Below are 7674 nucleotides of genomic sequence, written 5' to 3' on the forward strand. Positions count from 1 at the left end.
CAAAAAACAACCTCAGAAAACCATGAACAAATAAATAACCTCAGAAAATAAAAAATCATGAATCCAAAATAACCTCAGAAAACTATGAATTCAGCAACCAGAATCATGAAGCAGCAAACATATTCATCATGAATAAATAACCTAGAAAATCAAAAACAAAAATCATGAAGTAGCAAACAAATTCAAGAAGGCAGCAAAATAAATCGAAATCAGTAAATCAAGCAGGCAGCAAATAAATCGAAATCAGTAAAAAATCAAGCACAGAACCTCAGATTCAGAAGGAGGCGAGATCAGACAATCAAAATCAAGAAGGCAGCAAATAAATCAAAATCAGTAAAAAAAAAAAACAAAAATCAGAAGGCAGCAAAATCGCAAACAAATTCAAGCATAGAACCTCGGAAGCAGGCGAGCTCATAAATCATAATCAGAACTCAGAAGGCAGCAAATAAATCAAGAACAGAGTCTTACCGGCGGCGAGTGAGGACGCGATGTCGGCGACGGCAAATGAGGAGGCGGGCTCGGCGACGTTCGGCGACGGCGAATGAAGAGGCGGGCTCGGCGAGAAGCAGGACGCGGTGGTGGTTGCGGCCCTCAACATCGTCGCTGCTGTGGGTGGCTGTGGGTGGCTCGGTGGTAAACTGCTTGCTTGGGTGATTTCTGGAATCTGGAGCTTGGTGGGTGAATGGTTTTTGGAAACTGGAAAAGGGAAACTGGAAACTGATTGTGATTAATTAGGGTTACGCGTTTTGCCGTTTTCTCCTTTTTTTTTTAAAAAGGCCAAACGACGTCGTTTAGCCTCTCAGATTTCAAACCAAAAACTGCCAAAAAACTGAACGGTTCTCCCGGTTCACTGGTTAACCGCCGGTTCGACCGATTCTTCCACCAATTTTTTGCAAGATAATTTTCGACGTTACCCGGACCGGCTAGGTGATCGGTTCTCGATTATTCCAATTGAACTGGCCAGTCCGATTCGGTTTTCAGAACCATGATTATTTCTATCCCGGATCATTTGCTTCTAATTACTTATTATATATGATAATTGTTATGGCATTGATGAATATATTTGTTTTTGGCTCGATGTATATATCTTAACGGTTTCTATTCGTTCAAAAAATTTAATTGTATTTATTTATTTATTTATTTTTTGGCTAAGATAGGTTATTTTATTAAAATGAGGAAATGTCCAAATTTAGACAACAGACAAAAAGAGATTGGAATAGTTCCACCAGCGTTTAACTGAGAATAAGGCTATTACAATTTTGGGAAAAAGGCAATTGGCAAATTAGGTCGTCCTCTTTCTCTCAGTTATCATTGTCTGTGTAAGCTCCACACTGAGAGATGGTGATCTTCGAACTCCTTCAAATACCAATTCATTTTTTATTTTCCAAAGTTGCCAGAGTAGATTGGCCACCAGTTCGAGCTTCTCGTTTGGCTCTGCGTTGCTCTTCACCTTCTCCATGGTGTTGACCCACCATCGCCAGCTCTCATTCAACTCTTCTGGAACTTGAACTTGAGCTTTCTGCCAGGCTTCCAGAGAATCGGGACAAGTCAGTAGACAGTGGGTAACTGATTCCTCTTCTTTCTCACACCTTGGGCATTTTGGATTTATGTTCGTAATCCTGGAGTGAAGCTTGCTCCGAACAGGTAGCCCTTCATGCATGAATTTCCATATGAAGTTTTTAACCTTTGGCTGATTTTTAAGCTTTCATATACTTGACCAAACAGATTTATTTCTACAAATTTCAGGAAGAAGTCAATTGGAGGATGAAAAAATTGGAAGGCCAACCGGTATCCAGAAGCCACTGAATATCCACCATTTTTCTCCTTCATCCAGGTAACTGAGTCATCTCCTTCATGGATTGTAGTATTGAGAATTGATTCTGCGATGTCTGTGCTGAAAAACTGTTTAATTTTTGTTTGGTTCCACTGTCTAGTTGGTAGGATTAATTCTGAGACTCGATCTGGTGTATAATTTGAATCTGTATTAGTAATTGGAGAAATTGCTAGGAAGTCCTTAACCCATGAATCTTCTTTTATCCGAATCAGATGACCCCTTCCTACTTTTCAGATAATACCTTTCTCCAGTACTTTCCTGCCATCCAACACACTTCTCCAACCCCAAGATGGGTTATTGCCTGCCTGCGCTTCTAGGAATGTTGAGAATCTATAATATTTAGCCTTATAAACTTTGGCAATCAGAGAGTTTGGACGCGTTAAGAGTCGCCAACCTTGCTTGGCTAGCATTGCAAGGTTGAAGGCTTTGAGGTCCTTGAAATTTAGCCCTCCCTGACTCCTTGGCCTACATGAAATCTGCCAACCAACCCAGTGCATCCGCTTTTCACAGGCTTTTTGACCCCACCAGAATCCAAGAGTGATTCTGGGAGTTTAAAACAGCTTAGAGTGTAGATAGGAACTGCCGATGCCACTGCTTTAATAAGGGTCTCTCTACCACTAGTGAATAGTAAACCCCTTTTCTAATGTTGAAGCTTTTTGTTAACCTTATCTTTTATGTAGTTGAAAGTCGTCCTTTTAGATCTCTAAATCACCGATGACAGGCCTAAGTACTTATTCTGATTACCCACATGAGGAACTTGAAGGATGTTGGCTAAGTGATCTCGTAGTGGAATAGGTGTGTTCTTGCTGAAAAACACTGACTATTTGTTTAGATTAACTATTTGGCCACTAACTTCTTCATATGTGTGTAAAATATGGATTAAACTCTGGCAATCTTCTTCTGAAGCTTTGCTGAAGAGAATCGAATCATCTGCAAAAAATAGGTGACTCACTCTAGGACATATGTGATTGAGTCTCAGCCCAGTAATTTTCTGCCTCTGTTCTCCTCTGTGGAGCAGTGGGATAAACCCTCTGCGCAAAATAAGAAAAGGTAGGGGGAAAGAGGGTCGCCTTGACGTAGCCCTCTACATGGTTTAAAAAACCCATGAGGTTGTCCATCCACAGTAACAGAATAAGAGACCGTCATCACACATTCTTTGATCCAAGTCAACCATTTGTCACAAAATCCCAATTTCTGCATCCCAGCCCACACAAAAGACCACTCCACTCTGTCGTAGGCCTTACTCATATCTAGTTTCAGGGCAAAATCACATTCGCCGTACGTCTTATTTTTTAGGAAATGCATAAATTCATGCGCTGTTAAGACATTATCACTGATTAGTCTGCCTTTAACAAAAGCACTCTGAGAATCGCTTATCACTCTATTCATGACCTGTTGTAATCTATGCACTAGTATCTTAGATATAATTTTATAGAAAACGCTACTAAGACTTATAGGACGAATTTGATTCATAGACCTAGCATTATCAACCTTTGGAATAAGATAAATATGAGTATGATTGAATGTCTTTAGGATTTTACCTCCCGAAAAAAAGAAGCTTCTTACTGCTAGCATCACATCCTTTTGTATAATCTCCCAGAAAAATTGAAAAAATTTTGCTGTGAATCCATCATCTCCCGGGGCAGAGAATGGGTTGATAGAGAAGGTAGCATTCTTTATTTCATCATCTGAGATAGGCCTGACAAGTATTCTATTAGTGGCAGCAGTAATTTTTCCTGGAATACCCGCAATTTCCCCTGCTGGATCTCGCGGATTACTTGAGGTAAAGAGTTTAGTAAAATAGTGTTGAGCCATATTTGCAATTCCTTCTGCATCTTCTGCTATGTTGCCCTCTTCATCTTCCAAGTGGTGAATCTTATTTCTTCTATTCCTTGCTTTATACTTGGAATGAAAGAATTTTGTATTTTTATCTCCCCACTTTAGCCACTGTACCCTCGATTTTTCTCTCCAGAACCGTTCTTCTCTTACCAACTCATCCTCCAGCTCTGCTTCCAATATTCGAACATCAATCGGGTCAGCCAGAATTCCTTTATTAGATTCTGCAGCAAGTCTGGTTTTTATGCTTTGGATTCTGATTAGTGAATTCGACGAGGAATTTTTCTGCCATTCTACTAACTTGTGTCTGCAGTGCTTCAATTTTCCAGCAAGCCTGAACATAGGGGAACCCTCCATTTCATGCTTCCAAGCTTGCTTTATGAGGTTAACTACGTCCTCATTCTCGCACCACCTTTCTTGAATCTAAAATTCCTCTTATTTTTCCTCATTTGTCGTTCCTCACACAATAATAAAGGCCTGTGGTCTGAACCAAAATCTTTCAAATGAGTGACATATGCATTTGAAAATTCTTCTCTCCAGCTCCTACTAACCAACACCCGGTCCAACCTCTCCCTAATTAGGTTCCCTCCGAACTGCCTATTGCACCATGTAAATTTTTCTCCTTCATATCCCAAATCCATTAGATTTTTAGAATTAATGAAATCATTAAAGTCCTGGATAGATGTATTTGATTTGGATCTGCCGCCTTCCTTTTCATGGTGAGTTGTGATTGCATTGAAGTCTCCATGATTGTCATTTTATTGCTGCTTATGCCAATTAATTGGATTATTTGATTGAACTGATCTCTTCTTTTTGCTTCATCAGTGTCCAAATACACATCAAAAACCTCCCTTATCGATTCTTGTTGCTGGCCTCTGCACCTAAAATGGATATAGAAGTTGTCCCAGTTTAGGATTTGCACCTCCATTTCTTCCTTCCATGCCACCACTAATCCACCTGACAATCCTATTGATTCTACTGTGTAGAAAGAGGAAAACGCAATCTTCCTCAGAACTCCTTCGACTTACATACTATTTTTTGTTTGCAAGGATTCCTTTTATAATATATATATATATATATATATCAATGTATCCAATTCCCGAATGTCAAATTATGCCGTTGGCTTTCATACTACGTGGGATATAACATTTAAAATAACAACGGGGAAAAATTAAACACACGTATATGACGCAACTAATAGAGATAGTTTGAATATTCAAATTAAGAAGGAAAACGATTATTCATTCCTCAGGAACCACAAGAAAATTCAAACATTTATCCACGATATGGACTATGGACAAATGCTTCTTTGAATAGTTAACTGCTGTGAATAAAGGGGGAAATTAAGAAAATAAGTCAGTCAATGAATATGATTTATGGAAATTGGAACGAAATAGCCCATGAAGCAATTTAAAAAAAAAAAAACTATTAAAATAGTATTCGAAAGTTTATATCATTGACAAAAATAACTTTAAAAGATACTAAGGACAAATAAAATTTTAAAAAATTACAAAACACAAAAAAAAATAGATATTATATATATAGATTTTGAAAATAAGATTTTGATGTAATTTTTGTAAACATTATATTAAAAAAATTTAATTCTTAAAATTTGATAATTTTATATTAAGAGAATTTTTTTTAAAAAAAACTTAAGTTCTCTAATTCTTCGATGGACTTCATTAATTTTTCCAACATTTGCTTTACTCTCGACAAACTTTTGAAAATTATACAAATTTCGTCTAAGCCTTCGACAAACTTGATGTGAATACCTAGATTCATCTAGACCTTCCATGAACTTACCCCGTTGTAAGCCATGTAGCTAATAAGTAACACGAGTGAGAAGTTTTACTCGCTAAAAAATATATTCACTCTATTCTATTTTTTTCTTTCTGAATCTTACCTTTTAAAATGTCTAAAATATCATTATTATTAATTCATTATGATAAAAAAAAAATAACATTTGATTAAAATAGATCTATTGTATTTAATTTTGCTCAATCAATTTTTGTATACATGTGAACTAAAGTGAGATGTTTAACAACTTGAAAATTTTTATAATACACGTCAGTGGTCAACAACATAGAAAAAGAGTAAAAAAATTTATTATAAATATCCAAGGAGGTAGACAATATTTTTGTTTGCAAAAGGTACTATCTTATTATTCACATCGTCTTTTTTTTTCGTTAATAATACATTTTATTATTATTTCAGTATGTTATTATCACTTATAGTCAGTTTTGTTTGAAATAAGTATTTGTTACATAATGACGAGGACATACATTTAATCAAGGGTTGGCACGATCGTCTTTCAAATGTTCATCTGTTGGAGTTATTTGTATTTCTAGTCGAATTATGTGGGAGACTTCTTAGGATGTTGGTGATAAAGGGGTTTCAATTCCTTAAATACGCACAATACAAAAATGTTGCCAAAGTACGCATGGACAATTCACGTGAAGCGTTTGCGAAATAGATTTCGCCACCATTTCAAATGCAGCACCTGTGAAATAGAGTCAGACGTGTCAGTCATTTCTGATGCATCATTCGTAAAATAGGAGGCCCCATTTCTGCTTCATCACCCACAAAAATAGATGAAGCAGGAGAGCAGAGCAGAGTAGAGAGAACAAGAGCATGAGGAAGGAGTAGAGTAGAAATAAAAAGAAAAATAAAGTAGAGGAGATTAATTTTTTTATGATAAATATGTATAACATGAATCTTAGTTTGAAGAGGAAGAAGATGCATCCTGAAAAAAAGAAGAAGAACAAAACGACGCTATAAGAGAAAAAAGGAGAAAGAAGAAGAAACTAGGGCAACACATAATATATTAAGTTGTCATATATTTTTTTAACATGAATGCAATATAATAACATGAATCCAATATATTTTTTTAACACTATAAAATTCTATTAATATTTTTTTATTAGTGCTCTTTTATTTTTTAAATTCAAACTTTTAAATTAATAATTTTTTATTTAAGTGATTTAAATATAATATTTACAAAAATGTGTAATCTTTAATGTATTTACGCATTTACGTTAAGCTTATACATTCCGGATACAAATGTACCACAACCTAAAAAAACGCAAATCAGGTACTCTGTACCCGGGATACTGGTGATTTCAAAATCTGTGCACAAGACGGATGCACTGTATCCAGGATAAAGCCATAAGGAATTTTCTGCCACTGTACTCGGGATACAACCTTAATAAGTATGTGACACTGTACTTGGGATACATGGTTAAATAAAGGTTTAATTATTCTGTCAGTCCCTATAGTTTTAATGAATTTTCAATTAGGTCTCTATACTTTTTTTCTTTTTCAATTGGGTCCCTATACCATATCAAATTTTGTAATTAAGTTCCTACCGTGACAAAAATGTTGGAATTAGCAAAATATTCCGTTAAACAAAATGAATATACATAACACTTGACTGAATATTCTGTATAATTTAACAGAATATTCTGTTAATTTTACCATTTTTGTCACGGTAGAGAGTTAATTACAAAATTTGATATAATATAGAGACCTAATTGAAAAGAAAAAAAGTATAGGAACCTAATTGAAAATTCAATGAAACTATAGGGACCGATAGAGTAATTAAACCTTAAATAAATATGGGTCTCTACATCCTAGATACATAATAGAAGACATCTATATGTGCAATTTCTTGGCCCATCTATTCTACATCCATCTTTATTCTTTCTTTTCTTCTTTCCCAAAAAAATGACTAGTAATCATTTTTTTTTGTATGGTAGTTTATCCCAATGAGATCATTAGAAATGGTGACGAGGGAGTAATATTTGAGTGCAATTCAATTGTGATGCTGCACACTTTCTGTGTTGATTCTCTAGATGCGCTTAAGAATGTCATCTTGGTCAACATGCAAGCAATCGGTTCGAAGGAGGTTGGCTGAATAGCATATAGATTCCCATGGGCGCTGCTTACTGGAAGTTTTACTAATAGGACGTTTTGGGTTGAAGAAGATAAGTACGTCAGTATAATGT

This window comes from Arachis ipaensis, chromosome B07 (genome assembly GCF_000816755.2).
Source record: "Arachis ipaensis cultivar K30076 chromosome B07, Araip1.1, whole genome shotgun sequence".
Taxonomy (NCBI): domain Eukaryota; kingdom Viridiplantae; phylum Streptophyta; class Magnoliopsida; order Fabales; family Fabaceae; genus Arachis; species Arachis ipaensis.